The sequence below is a fragment of the Haliotis rubra genome, unplaced genomic scaffold (assembly GCF_003918875.1).
Source record: "Haliotis rubra isolate DU_JTF1 unplaced genomic scaffold, ASM391887v1 Scf183, whole genome shotgun sequence".
Classification (NCBI taxonomy): Eukaryota; Metazoa; Mollusca; class Gastropoda; order Lepetellida; family Haliotidae; genus Haliotis; species Haliotis rubra.
In genome coordinates this window covers 301,973-322,046 of record NW_025765814.1, presented here as the reverse complement: position 1 = coordinate 322,046, position 20,074 = coordinate 301,973, and positions in this window count along the sequence as shown.

Genomic DNA, 20,074 nt, shown 5'->3' with positions numbered 1-20,074 from the left:
ATAGGGCGTAGAGACTCGAACCCAGTCGCTTGTGTGGTGAGCGAAGGAACTACTTTGCTACCTTGTGAGTGTATAGTGAGTTGGTTTCATGCTGCTTGTAGCAATATTCCAGGGATTACAGGGGACATCAGTAATAAGCTTCACAGATTATATCCATGTTTGGAATCATACCCCTGTTTTCAGCGTGATCAGAGAATGCCTAACAACTACGTTACCTCGCCCGCATGAGTGGATAGGTACTGTTGAAAATTACTCCAGGTTGATTTTTCACGTTGTTCAACGCACGCTTCTATACACTCATTTTGAAAACATCGGATCGCTCTGATTAAAATGATTTTGTTCTCCAGTAATCCATATAAATGGAACTAGGAAGATGAGGCATAAGCCAGTACTGTTAAGACCTCCCGCTTCGCAGATTCACCAACATATACTGACGCAATAAAGAAAGTACACACCCGTGTTTTGGGATTAAACAAATAACCAAAACAAACGTCAATAATTTTAGAAGTATTTTGACTATGTCTTATGTCATATATCTACGTTGTTGTGTTTTTGGAAATTAAAAACCCAGACAGGAGTGTGCCTTTTTTGCATGCCAGCTTATTTCCGTTCAGATCCAAACTTGAACGTTTGTGTAACAAAGCTGTGACAGTCATTTGGAGGCATTTAATATCATGTCCAGAGAAATGACGATTTCACTAAGTAACAGCTATAAACCATGAACGCCAAAGAATTCCTAGGCTAACGCTTTGTCCCTGAATATATATAATTTTGATAGTACAAATATACCCATTTAAATTGAAAAGGTGCCCCAATGAGTTGGGAGATTCAGAACCTGAACCTGGGGAAATCTAGACTTGCTTCATTTAGGGCTTTAGTATTGCAAGGAGGGCTAGGCAGTAAGGGAAATAATGTGCTTCAGGGACTTTGAGACAGACTAGAGAATCCCCAGTCTCGATTACCAGCCGAAACAGATTCCTTTGAGCGTAAAAGGCAAAATAGCTGTAATAATTTCATGTATGGATCACTGAAAATCGTTCATGCACAAGATGCCAAACAAAGCGATTCCCATGATCAAATTCATATATAATAGAAAAGCAGTTTATGAAACGTTAAAGAAATCACGTGATTCATATTTGGAATTCAGAATTCAGTACAGGACTCTACATGAAGATCCAGTTCGGGATCTTCAAGCCCTGAAGCAGAGACATCACCGGAGGCCCTTACTCGGCCGTGTCCGTGTCACGTGACGTAATGTCCAGTGTCAGCAGATATGTTTGAAGTCGTGCTGGCGTCCCACGGGTGATGGGGGCGATGACAGAGGGGGTCACTGTCACGGGCAGTGTCGTGCTGTCCCGAAACATGATGACCTTGATCTCGAGGAGCAGTGCTCGCGTGGTGAAGTCTCTAGCATGTCCACGGTCGTTTCTTCCCATCTGCACCTCATCTATAATGACGGGAAGGGAGGCTGTAGGGGTTGACGTCATGGCATGCAACGTCTCCTCCGTATCTGTCCACCGTGGTCCGCAACGTCTCCGACACGACTGTCATTGTCATACAATCGGTCGGACGTGTTCATAGACGTTTCCGACATGTTGTTTCGCTGTATGTCGTTGTCATCATCGGCACGGAGACATCGTCAGAAACGTTTCATTAAATCGGTCCGATGAAGTCACCAACGTTCCTGCCACATCGATGCGTCGTAGTCATCATCAGGTCAGCAACATCGTTTGCTGTTAGAAACGTCCCGATAAATCGGTCCGATGTAGTAACCAACGTTCCCAACTCATCGGAGCGTCGTCGTCATCACCGATTCAGCACCGGCTTGGTTAAATCGGTCCACAGTGGTCAGCAATATGTTTCAGCTACGTGTCATCGTGTCATCAGCGTACACAGGAATGTTTCGGGTCCATTGATCGCCCGAAGCCCGAAGCCCACAAGCCAGTGACCGACATTGTGAGCATCGACCCGACCATCAGCAGCAAAAAAGGGGAAATACATCAGTACACACATTGTATTAGAGATAATACTTGGGCGTATCAAGCCTATAGGGGTAGATATGTATGTTGCCTCGCTGTCTGGCCTGACACCTCAATCTGAAGGTTAAAACTTTGAGAAAACTATACAATTGCACATCTCAAACTAAAAACAATTCGACTTCGAAAGATTCTTGCAATTCATTTGTTTCTTTTGATAAATCTGTTCTAAATGTATTTAGATAAACAAATTAGTCCGACAATAGATCGATACCTTACAAAACGTCTTCATCAACAAAAGCATCTTTGGAAATAGAAGATTTTGAATACGTTCACTTGCGAATTGTTTGTTGTTTAACGCTGCACTCAGCGATGTTCGAGTGTTTTGGGATGGTGGTTTGTGAGTAATTACACCTGGACCACTCAAAGCTAAACTAGTGATCGACATCATGAAAACCGATGACAAACACCAACAAGCGAATGAGTCTGACAATCCGATCCCGTTAGTTGCCTAGTTACGACTATTCGTACCCGGATGTTCCGAGGACTCGGAAAATGTAGACTCAACAATGGAATACTTCATCTCATTATATTTTAGTTAAATTGCCTTCGTGAACTTAAAAAGATTTCCTGCCTGACGTGCGAATAGTTAGGTCCATCTTGAGTTCCTCAAAGCTCACATTATCTTTGCGAAGGCCAAGATGATGTTATCAGCCTGTTATGTATGTGCATCCGTGAGTCTCACAATGGCCCCGATGACTGCATTGTAACCAGGGCAATCCCTCACACCCATTTCTAATCATCAGATCCCTATATCGCTCAGCGGCCATGTTTCTCGAGTGTCACGTGTCGGAATTGGTTTCCACAACGAGGCAAATAAATGACCAAATCGGGCTAGCAGTGATATTAGGTCGTCGACTAATCTTAATGGCTATATATTTATACGTAAAGGACAGTGTCGCCGTAAATTTCGATAACAAAGGAATGTTGTTGTCATCATCCTGGCATCTCTTTGATGGTGGGCTGTGTATGGGCCTGGCAAAACAGCTGGTTTCCGGCTCCCTTTGCGCGTCGTTAACTTGCACCAAAGTATAATGCGATATGAGAGACGGAGCCCAGCTTATGTCCTGACCGCCATTCCTATTTATGTATATACGTCATAAGAGTGAATAAAAATCGTTTCGCAGGCATATTTTTCTCAGAAGTGAGGAAGGCGGTAGTTGTTTTTATGACAGCTCTCAGTAATGCGGATGGGACATATTTCAGCATTTCCCCCGTTAAAGGAGACTATCAAACACAACGGGGCACTACCTTTCAATACAATATTAGACACCTTCTATTTCAAGAGTGTCAAAGTCTGCTTCGTGTGATGGACATGAAAATGACTGACAGTGATGATTGATGGACGTGACACAAGAAGTGACGGACGTGACACAAGAAGTGACAGGTGTGGACACTCTCCTCCTCATACCCCCTGTCAGCCTCCTGATCCTCTGGAGGGACAGTCTACGCCATTCCTCATGTAAAGCAGCTTCCAAATGGGCCAGGTTCTGTACAGGAGGATCCCTTTGTTGCACAAGACGACCAGTCATGTTCCAGATACTAGTATGCCCCAACGGGTTAAGATCGGGGCTATGCCAGGGAGTGCTTAACTTAGTTCTTTGAGTATATGTGTGTATTACAGTGAAGGAACTCAGTCTGCTATTCAGTGCCAAACTGGTGCAGATAATTCCTTCGTTTTGATGTTTGGAATATCAGTATGAATTACTTTCTTATGCGAAACAGTTCTTGGGAGCGACATAATGAAACAATGACTCTAATATCTTGTAGCATTCACAAATAATAAAAATAAATAAATTGAAGACAAAAAGATGTCTCTTCCAGATGAATCGGAATCTACACTTGGCAGCCTTTACTTACACCAAAATTCCAGTATAATATTACAACGAGGTAGATAGATGGATAGACAGAAAGATGTATGGATATATGATAGATAGACAGACATTGATTGAAAGCACACAGTGTCTCAGTATGATTCAATATTAAATGTTTTGATCACGTCTGAACGCAAGACAAATATGTTTCAGAAACACATTATTGATTTAAAATAAAATGTTTTATTTTGACATATGCATGTAGGTTGCAGGCCATTGTACATCTACTATGCAGAGAGATTTTCCTTAGACGTGCCAGGATCCTACGAGTTTGGGCTCAAGTTCCAGCTTCGATTCATCTTCAATACTAAATTCGCTACAGGCTAAAAGCATTTAGCATCAGGTTTTGTTAGTGGATGTGAGGAATATCCACACTTGACAGGTGAACGAGAGTGAGAGAGGGTCCTCCAGTTTATCACTCCGTGTCAGCCTTAATGTGTAACTAGTCTGCCTCACAGTCTCTGAAACACATTGTTTTCCTTCCACCCAGCCCTACCTGCATTGCTAAAGCTCTAAATGAAGCAAGTCTAGATTTCCCAAGGGTATCTCTCAACTCACCAGGGCTCCTTTTCAATATAAATGGGTGTGTCTGTTACTAACATTGTATATATACAGGGACTAAGCGTTAGTCTAATGTGGAAGACGTCGTTTGCGAGTATTACTTCGGCAACACCTACGAGCATTGGTATCGTGTAAACTAAGTGACAAAGACAGAAATATTTTGATTTAAAATAAATAGATAATTAAAACATGAGTACCCTGTTCTTTTCATAGATTTACATTGAATATACTGTATGCCTTAACGTTCCTTGTTTCTATTATACTGGAATATGATGGAGATCCATGCATTCCCATTTCTCACAAGACAAGTAGTGGTGTGAAGAATCTGAAGTAAGGCATTCATCCTCTGAAATCAGGAAAAAACCCTGCTAAAACAGTAAATTACCTTAACAGAATATAATAAAAAGGAGCCAAATGCCTGTCTCAAATTTCCCGAGACAGTAGTAATTTAGATATGCTAAATTTTATAGACTTGTATGGGTATTCGATATATCAGCTTCAGGGTCTGCGAGACAGGCTAAGAGTATGCCCACTGTATCACATGCTGGTAAATGGTTTCAGCTAATGCAGCACATGTTTCAACATAGATGAAGATACTGTCCAAACCAAACACTGCCCTCTGGCCACCGGTGGAAACAGGACTCTGCCTCCACGGGAGATGACCAAGTTAGCAAGCACCAGGGACGCAGGATCCGGTCCGTGTTTTCTATCATTTGCTGCGGAGTGCAGACAGTATCACTATCAGTAATAGACCGACTAATAACATCTTTTACTAATGGCACTAAACGGCGATTAGTTACTGTACAAATCTGATGCAAGTGCTGGAGATGGACAGCCGGGTCTGGAACCTTTCTAGACTGACAAATAGCTGCCACATCCTGTCTGTGGAATGTCCGCTATGATTATGTCGTGAGTAATATTTCCTGGTTATGTCGGGACTACTACATCTACATGTACAATCAATACAATACACACAATCAATACAACATTTGTACAACCAAGCCCGCACCTACATTACACAGTCCGGTTACATTAGCCTTGCTCCAAGGCTGTACTGAATGCTGAATGCCGAGCCCATGGATGTATAGTAATTCCATCCTTCGAAGAGGCAAGTCTAGATAAGGGGACAGTACAAAGAACCTATCAGTGTGTTATTTATTAGTTTTTAGAAATTATCATTTAAACTATTAATTTTTACCTTAGAGACTTGTGCAAGTCTAGTGTTACATATACGTCCAGCTATCATAAGCATCGATTTTGGCAAGCATGTATACTATTGTTACACAAGACAACGGTTTGGACCTCCCAAAAAGCGGACTTTTTTCTCCAGGTTATATCAAGTGAGATGTGATATTAGGGACCCATATTTTCACTTGTGCGTATATGTACGTATCGTCTTCCTTCTGTTCTATTGTCCTTACCATTGTCTGCGATAAGAGGGACTCCACTTGGATGGGGGAATCTTGAACCGTTCCATATGGTGTAGTCTGTGAACCTTGACCCGTATTACACTCTAACTACATAAAACATGTGTGTTAGCAGGGACAACCTTTGAATAAGTTAGGAAATATTGAATTTAATTATGAAACTGAATCTAACAAAAGCAGATATGTTTATTACGTAAAGGCGGTTGTGTAAGGCAGGAGAACGGGCTTGTAAGAGGCAGCACAAATCACGACGGCGTGTGTGTGATAAGATCAAGGAAATGGCCCCGTGTTTAGGTTTCCAGTTTCTGTGCACACAGCGAAGTAAGAAACACAATATTCACAGTTTATGTGCATCGCCAGGCCCGACTCGGGAGGCAACGCCGCCGATCGTGCAGTGTTTGCAAACAAGGCGCCCGGGTACCACCTGTGACGGGCATAACCAAGTTTTGCGCCTCTCGGGGCCCCACACCTGGGATGTGTTCCTACCGCAGATATTTTGAGAGAGTTCCAAGCTATATTTGACTCGATATTACCCGCAATTATTGGAATGGGATGCTTTGTATTGCTACGGTTGTCTTTAAGAATGGGCTCGTATGTGTTGGAATGTTTGTATGTGGTAGTGGGGAGTGAGTGAGTATGGTTTTATGCCGCTTTTAGCAATATTCCAGCAATATCACGACGGGGGACACCAGAAATGGGCTTCACACGTTGTACAAATGTGGGGAATCGAACCCAGGTCCTTCAGCGTGACGAGCGGGTGCTTTAACCATTAGGCTACCCCACCGCCCCTTTGTTTATGTCAAGTCACGGGTGTTTTGATGAGAAACGTTATTGTGTCAAGTGCCTAAAGACGTCCATTGCTGTTACGGGATAGCGCGTCTGCCCGGAGAGCGGAAGGTCTGTGGTTCGATCCCCGGCCACGTCAGACCATTATACGTCAAACATGGTACTTGGTGTTACCCAGTCTTGCGATAGGCATTATGGGATAGAACAAGGCCTGGTCGTCTATATATCCAAGGACCAGTCAGTATACTAAGTCTGAGTGGGTATCTGTGTGTCATTGTATCTCCGTGGTACAGGGACCAGCGCCCCGATCCACAAAGCGTTCGTAACGTTACGACCTGTCGTAACTCGATAGTTTATCATAGACTTTTGAATGTCGTACAGCTACTAACGCTTTGTGTACAGTATTCGAAAGCTTATGATAATCTATATACTTCCGACTACTCGTAACGCTGCGAACGCTTTGTGGATGGGGACCCAGCAATATGAAATCGGCTTTAATTTGGGACTAGCTCAAACAAATGCACAGTCAAACACCTATGTGTCGAAGATGAAAGGATCTAAGTAATTACTTCGAGTTATCCGAAGTTCGACACAACCGGGAAATGGTGTCTAAAGAAGGAATACGCATGGAAAAACTTTTACTTCGAGACAACCTGAAGTTCCACACAACCGGGAATGGTGTCTAAAGAAGGAATACGTATGGAAAAGCTTTTACTTCGAGACAACCTGAAGTTCCACACAACCTGGAATGGTGTCTAAAGAAGGAATACGCATGGAAAAGATTTTTACTTCGAGACAACCTGAAGTTCCACACAACCGGGAATGGTGTCTAAAGAAGGAATACGCATTGAAAAGCTTTTTACTTTGAGACAACCTGAAGTTCAACGCAACGGTGTTTGACAGTGCATCCACAATGGACTGGATGCACACACAATTAAAATACATTATACGTTATGATATATATTTAAATAGTTTATAATAATCATAATGAAACACTATAACGGCACCACGGTAGAACCTGCACAGAGAGGCCGTAATGCCGCATTTAAAACAAGGTGTGTATTGAACAGGCCTTTAGGGCAGAACAGTCTGGGAATGGCTATAGTGGTGGTAGAAGCAGTGGAAATGTAACGCTGAGGCGTCATCTCCAGCGGCAAAGCTTAAACAATCGTTGTTCTGGTTGGTTTATACATATACGCAGATCAAAGATTCAACTAATTTGTCAACATGACCATTTTATTCACAGACAGACATAAACCACAATATCTGTCATAAACCACAAAGTATCTGACAGTTGGACAAGACAGAGATACAATGCCAGTACTTAAATGGGCGTTGAGGCACCGTTGACAACCTAAATCCCAATAATTGACCTTAATCCCTAAGGGGCGTCCAAGGATGACCACACGTCCAGGGGATGTCGCCAGCTGGACACAGACAGCAACTGACCGGCACCGCTTAATGATATACGAACCTTTATATAACGTCGGTTTCGCCAAGACAATATAGGTCAGGAATTATGTTTGAAACTCGACTTTAATCCGCTCTCCCGGTCAGTCTGGGGAGCCACGACAGCCCCGCTTCCCTCCGTGGGTAATCCGAGATGCTTGATGCTGTGGTAAATCCCTTCCTGTGTTGGGCTGTGTCCGCCGATCTTGTACCCCCCTGTTTCCTGGGAGACAGGAAGACAAACAGAAAGGCGGGTGGGTCGAGACTTCAATAACAGAAGCTCACGGCACGACACACGTCCTTTGTGTCGTATAATTGGTTGAATCGAAATCTATATGTTTCAAACGAAATATATACTTGTGTTTTGAATTACGTTTTGTTACGGAATTAAAGATCAGGACAAAATACAACTTACACTTCCTTCGTCTGTCTCACAGTCCCTGAACCGCATTATTTTCCCTTCCGCCCAACCCTTTCTGCAATGCTAAAGCCCTAAATGAAGCAAGTCTACATTTCCAAGGTTCTGAATCTCCCATCTCACCGGGGCTCCTTTTCAATTTAAAAGGAACTATTTTTTCTACCAAATTTAGACATATTTGGAGACAAAGCGTAAGTCTAACTCTTCCGGTATAACTAGTAGCGCATTCATGAGATATTGACCTTCAATCTTCTTCCACAGAGAGCGAGTCCAGCGCTCATGTGCCATCTCCATCGTAAATGGAATTATTTCTTGTAGAAATATTATTATCGTGTCATGGGGTGGCATAGATATTATTCCTTCCTGTGCGTTTAGACTCTGTGACAGCGTTCTGGCTCTTCATGCAAGGGGCATCTGAACGAAGAGACATTACTAGTCGATAAGAAGCATTTATCGCGATCTATAAAGATGACCGCTGGATAAGAACCACTATTCAGTTCTTTTCCCACGCCAGCGGAGGCCACTGATCGACATATAAAACACAAATTTCCCGAATAGCTCTACCTATACAGCCCAAGTCCACAAGGATGACATTAACAGAATAAATCAGGCGTTTTGATTTCGTAGTGTCTGCCTTTCAAATTAACTTGGACGACCTACAGACCATTTTACCACTTCGTAAGTGATATTTGGAATTGTTTTAATGGAAACGTAGATTTAGGTGTATATTATTATATGAATGAGATTGGTTTAAGGCCGTTTTGGGCAGTATTCCAGTTATATCACAGTGTGTCAGCTTGATGTGGGAGAAAAACGATTTAGGTCTTACATGTTTAGTGAAACAAATTAGGGCGAGCATGGTGCTACCATTTTATTGTTTCTAGATAAAAGAGGTAAAAATATGCTTTGGTCGACAGTGAAACCTTGGTTGAAGTAATTTGTTTAGCAGCACCACCATTCGTGGGATCACCAATCTGTCAGTTTATCTCGTCTAAAGATTTCATAACTGTCAACAGGCAAGATCAACAGAGAAACCATGGAAGGAATTGCACATGCGTATACTAGGACAGTGTCTGGTCTGGCCTTCCACTACCCGTGAACATCCGGGTTACAATTGGTCTTCAAAACCCATGCTTGCCGTAAGAGGCGACTAACGGGATCGGGTGGTCAGGCTCGCTGGCGTGGTTAACACATGTCATCGTATCCCAAATGCTTAGGTCGATGCTCCTGCTGTTGAGGGGCGGTGGGACAGCCAAGAGGATAAAGCGTTCGTTGGCCACGCCGAAGGCCCAGTTTCGATTCCCCCATTGGTACAATGCGTGAAGCCCATTTCTTGTGTCCCCCGCCTTGATGTTGCTGGTATGTTGCTAATTGTGGCGTAAAACCATCCTCACTCATCCTCACCTGTTGTTGATCACTTGATTGTCTGACTCGAGTATTTATATGATGCCGCCATATAGCTTGAATACTGTTGAGTGCAGCGTTAAATAACAAACAAGATACATCTGTCCTTCCACCAGTTGAGCTATTTGGCATTCACCATTGATGGAATTATGTCCATGATACCAACAAGAGATTTACTTTACCGTTGGCGTATTCTAGTGTGACGCAGTCATAAAAGGCACAATGATTTTGTGCAATTACGCCAAATCAGATAAAAGAATCGTTTCTTTGAGAAGATTTTTTCTCTTTCCCGATTTTTTTTGCGAGAGAACAATTTTCCCTATCGCGCGTATCCTATAGTAAACGTCCAAATATCCACGAAGCCAGTCTCCCGTCCGTGTCTTGAAATCAGTCCTGCCATTTTCAAAACATCCACGATGGTGAAGCTAATGGGGCATGTTTTTGCACGAAACATTTAATTTCGGATACTTGAGTGAGCAGGGCATTTGTTACTGCCAAGTCTGCGGTGCGCAAACATCGACAAGTCCCTGTATCAAGTGCCAGGCATTACCAACCTCGCTCCAGCAGTAAACACACACCGCACATCTACTGCCAAAGCTTGCACAACAGCATATTTTCACACCCACATTATCAATTAACTCAAACGAGCGGTTAATTGAGGCCCCGTGGTTACAGCAGCATCCTCACCATCACTAGAGCCCTCCAAGACCAGCATCGTGGAACTTGGGAACCGGCGCCACAAACATGACAAAAAGAAATTCCAGTATTGAGCTTTTGTACATAAAAAATTAAAGAGCTCTTTTCAGAAACTGCCCTTTCAATTTTTAATTCTAAATATATTTGATGGAATGCATCGGTGAAAACGCTGATTGAAAGCGAGTGAGTGTGAGTTTAATTTTACGCCGCACTCAGCAATATTCCAGCTATATGGCGCCGATCTGTAATTAATCGAGTTTGGACCAGACAATCCAGAGATCAACAGCATGAGCATCGATCTACGCAATTGGGAACTGATGACATGTGTCAACCAAGATCAATTCTAACCCGGATCGTCACGGGTCGCTGATTGAAAGACACTATAAAGTTGGTGCAAGTAAACCAACAATTTTTGGGTTTATCAGCCTGTTTTCGAACAATATTTGATATAAACTACGCTTACAACCAACTAACGGATATAGATAGCATATTGGTTTTTTGGCCCCGACCACTTGATGTCTATGTTTAGTCGAAATGCGTATATAAACTACGGTTATGTAATGTATGTTATATTTGGAATAACACTTTCTTAGTAAAGTACAGATTCTAGTACTTTTGGGAGTTGAGTCCCATCCGGGACCAAGATTATGTACATATATGGCTGTTCCAATAAGTGTTCCAAGACAAGACAACATCCCTCTTCACCAGGGTGCCGTTGTACAATGCGATCTTAGCGCTAAGGTGACCGTAACTCCCATACTTTAACATAGACTTAAGGTAGCCTTAGCGCTAAGGTTGTTTTGTACAACGGCACCCAGTCCATTACAACATCAATCACCTTCAGTACAATTGAGAACAGCACCGGTTCAAAAGTACTAAATCGTCAATGAAACAATCAAAAGCCCAATCTAACAATATATTACAAGTTTTGAAAACAATTCAATCGTTTGTACGTAAATTTTCATTAGCTCCCCAAATATGATGTGAAACTGCTACAGGTGTTAAGCTACTGCCTTAACTGTGAAACAGAAAATCCTCAAACAACTTATATACTTCAGCTTTACCTAATAAACATTTACCAGTTGTTTAATTTCGATTCATCGGTTCCAGGTAGGGATTTTGTTCAATTAAACCAATCACAAGCGTTGGTGAAGATAGCGGGTGAACTGACTCTCATTGTCCCCAACTTCTGCGGGCAAGCGGGGATGTTCGTCGTTGGCGTAGATCGCCTACATCGGTCACAGCGTCACAGTTGGTGCCGGTTTCCGTTGTTGAAAGCTACATCTGAAATTTGTAAACTTTACACTCTTTGTATAGCGCGTTGGCTCCCAGCATGAAATGAACAATCCGCCCGTATGTGTGTGACGTCACAGATTACAACAGCGCCACGCTCGTGAATAATTACATGACATGTTCCATTAGGACATTCGATGAACAAAACGTTCTAATTTTAGTGTCAAACATAACTGACAGTCACAATGGATGTACAATCGCTTCTCGCCAGACATGTCTCTTCGTGCGTGAATATTTTTCAGTGAATATACATTCATTGGGAGATTATTGAATACAAAAATTATATGCATGATCGTTACAATTTTGTAAAAGCCTGTTAACAAGTTATAATTATATCCCACCAATCAGAATGAAGGCGGGTCGGGCCGTATTCTGTACCCGACTCGAGTATCACGAAGCCCACGCTTACACAATGTAATCCCCTTTAGAATGACCAACGTCGAGTCGGAGGTAAGAGAACACGGTACCAACTCCCGCATTATGCATCATGACGAGAACATTATCAAAATGGCCGCAGGTGTCGTCTGCCAGTACGTGTTTGTAAACTTGTCACTGGACATCCCCAGTCGCCATTTGTCTGCCTTTCATGGAAAGTTGATACCCGATTTGTTTTATGGTGCAATAATAGAAGAGCAGAGTCAATACCCGATGGCCATCTTTTGTCATAAGCGTAGTGTTGTAACCGACTTTCCCCCAACGAACAAGGGAATGAAATGAGTGCAGGGTTTCTCCGAATCACCTATCCAGTGGAAATCAGAACCGTCGGCTAATAAGTTGGGGATTAACCAATAAACACGGCAAATACCCGGAACGATCGGTATGCAATCACAGACATCTTAATTAACGTTGAAACTTTAGATGGACGAATAAGAGCCAATATCCGAAATTCGCATCTCGTATTAATGGCTTCTTAGAGAAACCTGTCATCGGAAACCCCGATAAACAAACAATTGGAAACTGTGCAGCTAAATATGGGCCGGAGCGAGGATGTAGACCGACCCGAGGGACTGGAGCTCATTTCGTCCGTAATTCCTATAAACCTATAAAATGCAAATTAAGAAGCGATAAGGCTGGAATAAGGAACCAATTTTAGTATGGATTCGATTAAAAACTAAATGTTTCACTTTTACTCTCGGCGGGAGAAGTTGGCAGGAATACAAAAGACGAATCCCGGAGCATTTTTTGTGTATAACGTCATTGTGATAACAGCGTTCGGTACACACACCACATGTAGATAAATCTGTAGCTGTTCACGAGGTGACCTCCAGCTATATCTATTAAATGTTTTAGTAAAGGTCTAGTTAATATCCTGCTAATCCTAGCCCTAAGTGATGGGTACCTATAGTCGTGTTAAGAGTCCGTCAAAAGGTTGTGTTGTCTGCAGGCGAGGACTGACACAGCGCGTATCTATCTGCCCGATGGAACGCATTGACACCAGCGCATCTAACGCAAACCACCAGTCGTGGCAGCGACCGCCCCCAGTCATGTATACTTTGGAATCTCAGAACAGCGTTCTAAATGAGTTCCTTATCTCGTGGATGCCAATGAGGGAGTGACCTTCCATCTTGACCTCTACTCCTCCAGGGTAACCCCGGGCGCTGTTTTGTAATACTGTTCGGTTTACCTACCACGTCCCGACTCGCGCTAAATGCTGATGACGAGCGCCAGTAAGGGCTGTACCTGTGATGGCGTGATTGATGTGGCGTGGTGAGACGTAAACAACGTGCATGTGTTGGTCTAGCAACACGACAACATCGCACATGCTATGCGCACATGGCGGGGTAGCCCTGTGGTTACCGCGATCGCTCGTTGTGGTGAAAAATCCTAGTTCGAGTCTTAACATTGATGTGTGTACACAACATGGGATATCGATTGTATATTGATCAAGCGGCATTAAACCAGATACAATTAGGGCCTGTTCGATTAATGCGAAACTGGTTTGGGTTTCTAAAACTGGTTTCTCCTGTTATAAACGAGTGTCTAGTTTCGGATACATGGTTTCAAAGTGAAACTAGTGTCTAGTTTTATAAACGAGTGGATGGTTTCACCATCAGGTTTCAAAATGGATACCAAAATGTCTCAGCTGTGGAACGAATTGAATGACAGCATTGCCGAAGGTAATATTTTTTGTCATTTTACAAATAATATAGAGATGAGATGCTTTTGGAGGTAAATATTTGCGTATATGTAATTATACTGTTACAATTAATATATATGTATACAAGTTACATAAAATAGTCATATTCAATAGACTGGGTTTATATTTTCCTAGTTCTCAGTTGATTTTTATCATTGTTTTGGTTACAGAAACTGCTGCTCTATTTTGCCACCAAGATCAGCTGAACTTCATTTCCGCCATATTTGTTGTGACAGAACGCGAAACCGAAACTGCGAAACCTGCCTCGGAGATGGTTTCGAAGTTTCAGAACCCAGTTTTAGGTTTCGACATAATCGAGTTCATGGTTTTCCAGAAACCAAAACCGGTTTAGCATAATCGAATAGGTCCTTAGTAAACAAACACACATGCACACGCACAAGCACGCTTTTAGATGTATCTTACGCTTATACGATATCACCTTTTTACCTGACGCGATTTGGTCACGTGATTGCAGGACTGGCCTTTATCAGCGTATGAAGGACACTTTTGTATTGTTCCCACATTTGTAACGAGAATCCTTCAAACTTCATACACACGGACGGAGAAAGAATTCCACAGAACACAGATCGGTCGCATGGCTCGAGAAAGAACATCCTCATTACGACTGTATCTATTGAACACAAACCATAGGCGGATCCAGAGGGGGTTGCAGGGATGCGCACCCCTCCATTTGTCCTGAACGTTTATTAAATGACAATTGAAACTCTCCTGAAAACGGGTGAAAATGAACTGTGCGCACGCACGCAAGCACACACACACACACAACAAGCTGTATCCGCCCCTGCAAACCTAATCTGACAGTGACACTCAACATCATTCTGTGAATTTGCTTCAGCAGATATTACACAGATCTTTATATTAAGCTATCGAGGTTCACTCAACTCAGCAATAATGGCGATTACCTAATGTTAGTATGTCTCCCTGCCCCTGAACCACATTATTTCTCCTTCACTCCAGACCATTCTGCTATGCAAAATCAGGTTCAGTTTCCTCAGAATCTCCTGTCTCACTTGGGGTCCTGTTAAATTTAACTTGAATTATTTGTTTTTATCAAAATTATATACATTCAGAGACTAAGCGTTAGTCTAATCTCATGTTCACCTCGAACATTTCCCCCGCCACGGTGGTCGTGACGACTATTTTGACGTCCAGGATCACGTTTTACACAGCGAGCTCAGCTCTGTGACTATGGACTATGCTGACATATGATTATTTTTAGCTCTGAGATCACTTTGTCGAATGGAGCCCAAGTACAGTTTGGCCGTCTAACGACGAAGGCCCGTACTCAAATGACCCCACACCAAGTGGTTTGTTGCTCTGTCTCTTGTTAAAGACGCCGCACTCAGCAATATTCCTGCTATATGACGGTGATCTGTAAATACTCGAGTCTGGACCAGACAATCCTGTGATGAACAGTATGAGCATCGATCAACGCAATTGGGATACAATGATATGTGTCATGTGAGCCAGCCAATCCCGTTAGACATCTCTTACGACAAGCATGTGTTGCTGAAGACCAATTCCAACCCGGATCTTCACGGGTTCACACAAAGTGACAGTCGGTGTTCTTTGTGTTTATATCAAAGCCCAATTCAAGCGGAGACAGTCACAGTATCCACATTACCGCACGCCCAAGGTTTGAGATGTATCGAGTGTCAATAACCAATTCAAAATAAACAAACATAGCAACTAAGGGAGATCACTCAAAGTGACCGAATAGATATGGCTAACAGGGGTTTGGTATAGGTGTGATAGAGCTTAAGTTATCAGGTCCCTGTGGCAGGAGGAACAAGGCCTGACCGATATATTGCCCATGAAAATGGACGATAAAACTGATATGATCCAGTACAGTGACGCCACGCAGTCAAACAGTCAACCGCAGTCCACCGAATGGTTAGTGGACGGTGATGTGTTTGATATGGATACATAAGAGTTGTGTTTTGACCTTACGTTTACGGTGTTTGAGTATTTTCAGCATCGGTACGTTTTGACAACGTTTGTATACCGTTTTTTGCCGGCAGCTTAGAATGGATGATCGAATAGGAGACCGATAAAACAGACTGTAGGCCTAATCAGGCTGATTGTAAATAAGGTGACTTTGTATTAGATTTGTGCTTCTTCGCAAGTTAACAAAATCGGGATGCATAATTTCAACCCGGAGTCAGTTATTCACTCAGTGTTCATGTCCAAACACAATTTTAACGAATATCGTAGGACTATGTATTGGAGTTATCGCCCTTGCAACAAGGCCTTCGACCTTAAGATGCTGAGATCTGGTTTCTTTATATAACGACTTTAGTTGTACCCGTGTTTGCACCCTTGTTTCATCAAACCCTCAACATTTGTGAGTGACACACTTAGTTATTGCGTTCATAGATAAACTAAGGTTTTTCACTTGGCATGTGCGAGATTAACTGCGCACGACAAATTGCAGTCACCACAGTGTGCAATCACGGACAGTTATGGCCGAAGGCTTGTAGCTTTCAAATGAGAAAGGCTCCTGTCTTTCAGATTGGAGCGAAATTAGAGTTATCACCCTTGATTCGAAATGCTTTTAAATCACTTCGTGTTCAATTAGTGACTGTCCTTGTTTTTGCAGGTGTGCGCGTTGACCAATGTAATTTATCCGACGGTTACGTTTATTGCGCGCTTTAAAAGCATAAAACCAGTCAATCTGGATTTGAAATCCCCTATGCCAATTTGAGAGGGGGAATACAAAATGAAATCAATACTGAAATCTTAACTTCAGTTTAGGAGGTCCGGAGAAAACGGAAAGAAGCCAGTTGAAATACTGCCAACAATTTGTTTTATCGTTTTATTGTAGAGCCATTAAAACTAGCAGGTTGAAGCATCCGTGTATAAGATCAAATACAACACAAGATCAACACGGTTGAAGAGCAGAAGAAATAAGTCACAATAAATCTGCCATTTTCGCGTGCCTCTAAGTGGTTTTCTCGCCACCACATAACCCCATCGGGTCAAGTGACTGTCACCGGTTCCCAACAACCAATCAATTTACGTTCGCCGGTCACGTGTCATGGCCACCACAAGAGCAATTGAAATTTCCTGGCCGTCCTGAAACTAATTACTTACGATATTTCTAATCAGTCGTATTATCTACATCAAGTGTAGAAATAGAGTTTTTGGTCGACGCTGATATTAGTCAACGCCCTACATTGTCCAATTTAGCTGTGACAATGTCGTCGAGTGGCCGCACCAAAACAGGAAGTGTCTGACACCCAGTTACTTGTTTTTATGCCTGTAAATTGTTACAAAACGTCAGTAGATTGGCGAGTGCCATTTATTGTTTACCGCTGGTTGAATGCACCTCTTTAGAATGTGCCATCTGAATGTTTAATATCACATAATTCGTGTTGCGCCATGTACGATAAATCCTCTATGCGCATGCGCCAGTCACACTTCCGGTTATCAGTAGCGCGCCGCACTAACATATTGTCACAGCTGTAACCCTTAATACCAGCACATGTTATGTCTGGGATTACACTTTCTCGGTGAAATACAGATTCTAGTACTCTTTTGGCTGACTTTCATCAGGGATTCGAACTCACGCTCTCAGAGTTGGGCACCTAATCGCCATCACAAAAGGTGTTATTATTTTTGGCTGAGTGGGTTAGACCGATGACATTGTGTGATGACCAGTAGGTACCTCATTCTGAGAGTGCGGGTTTGAATCCGGGATGGGATCTGTACTTTAAAGAAATCTGTTATCCCAAATATAACAAATGTTGCATCTGACCACGTTCTTAAAGGCATTGTGTTTTCGCTTGAAATACCAATGTACAACTAAGGGTGTTTTGAAATGTGACGTACACTTTGCTCTTTATAGGGACATATAACGCGTTTCTTTAAAATACGGTATTACATATGACGCTAGTTTTATTATGCCACCATTGCATGTAACAAGTAACTTTATTATGACGTTGTAATACATAAGACTTGATTTATTATTATGTCATCAGCCATGACTGTTGTTTTTTATGTTTCTAAAACAGGACACAACTATATTACGACGCTATAAGATTTTTTTATGACGTAATCACTTATGGTGCGTTATCTTTTTATGTTGTAAGGAACACGACGTTATGCTTCTCTTTTGGAGTTATCACACAGCACGTGATGTATTATGACGTTTTCAGTCCTGACGCTTTGTTTTATTATGACGTTATCATACTTATCCCACCGGCAACACTCACCGTGTGGAAAGGTCGAGGTCACTTCAGCATGAGACTCCTCGTTAATACACCATATATAAGTCGCTTCGCTTTATGATGACTTTAAACCATGTCATGCCAAGGTTAATTTATACAGTAAATAATAAGCTATTAGGAAATTCAGATTATATCTACCGAGAGAATGAACGTTATACTTTTCATACGCCGGTGGGAGATTTAACACGTAGATTTACGAGACAGAAATTCCGAGTGCCGAGGGTGTAACGAAGGCTACATTTTTAATCTAGTTCATCACGTTGTCTCATAGGCGTAGAATATGTTTCGCACGCTATAAAGAGACGTCATAAACGCCCAACGTCAGATTCGACGTGACATTGTGAACCAATAAGAAGCTGTAAATTCTACATCAATCAAATACGACCAACTGTATAATCAGTAATATACAGGCACTGAACAGTTATTTGTGCAAGTTTTAAGTTGCCTTTTTCATTGTATAAACTAGAAAAGTCCCTGTATTTAATTTTCCATGCAATGTCGAAAATTTTCTTCTTACCATCATGGTGTTGTGGTGATTCCGGCTAGAACTGGTCCCAAGCAACCTAAGCCGGTCGTCAGGCTGGGCGTCAGGCGTGGGTCGTGGCGCTAAATATCACTGCATTGTCTGCTCCAGAATTGAATATTTACACACATAAAAACAAACAAACAAACAAAAAAACAAAACAAAACAACAACAAAAATTCAAATATGTTAATATATGATGAAGATGAACAGTATATCATCTCTTATATCAAGTCGTTAAACGAAGTTCAACAAAGGAATAATCATTCTGCTTCATGTTTGCTTTTGAGAACACCGCCGTAGTGTGTCTTGATATCAAATATACCACACAAACAAGTTAAAGAAACACTCACGTTTGGAAGGCCGTTTGTTGCAATACTGAAGTACTTTACCATACTGAACAATCGCCCTTCTATATCTTTTGACTAGTATATACCAAAGCGTGTTTTTTGGCCGAGGGTTTTACATTATCACTGACGAGTTTTGACTTGTTCCATTTGAAGTCATTCGGATGAGATTCTGTTTATTGTCCTTAATCCTTCTCCCATTGAACTTTTCGAGTTTGTAAACAGCAATAACCAGATTTGCGATTGGGAAGGAAAGTAGTGTTGTTGTTTGTTGTGAAGTAGAGGTAACTAATGATGACGTGACACAGTCATGTTATTGATGTAATTCAATTGTCTTGACATCGCCTTGCAGATTACACTAGATCTTATCCTACTGATATCTCAAGAGGAGTGAGTGAGTTTAGTTACCCGGCGCTTTTAGTTATATTCCTGCAATATCACGGCGAGGGACACCAGAAATTGTCTTCACACATTGTACCCATTCGGGAATCGAACCCTGGTCTTTGGCTTGACGAGCGAACGCTTTAACCATTAGTCTGCCCCACAGCCCTATCTCAAGAGGAAGTCAATTTTGGATGATGAAATCCTTTCATAACATATTTTTTATTTTGTCTCAAATCCATATATATGATAAAGATAGATCCTTAAGTTCATTGTCAGACAATTGTTCCAAAAGACATCCTTAGCGCCAAACGATCTTATTTCTACAGCTGTCGTTGCTCGGGTCCGATCTTCAAAACGATCTTAACGCTGCTATTGTCCCAGCTCGGACCCGTCCTGTGAGGAGATCTAAGTTCTAAGGTTCTCGTAGCTCAGGCCGTTCTTCAAAGCGATCTTAGTACGAACTATCTCGTAACGGACAGTCCCGCAAATC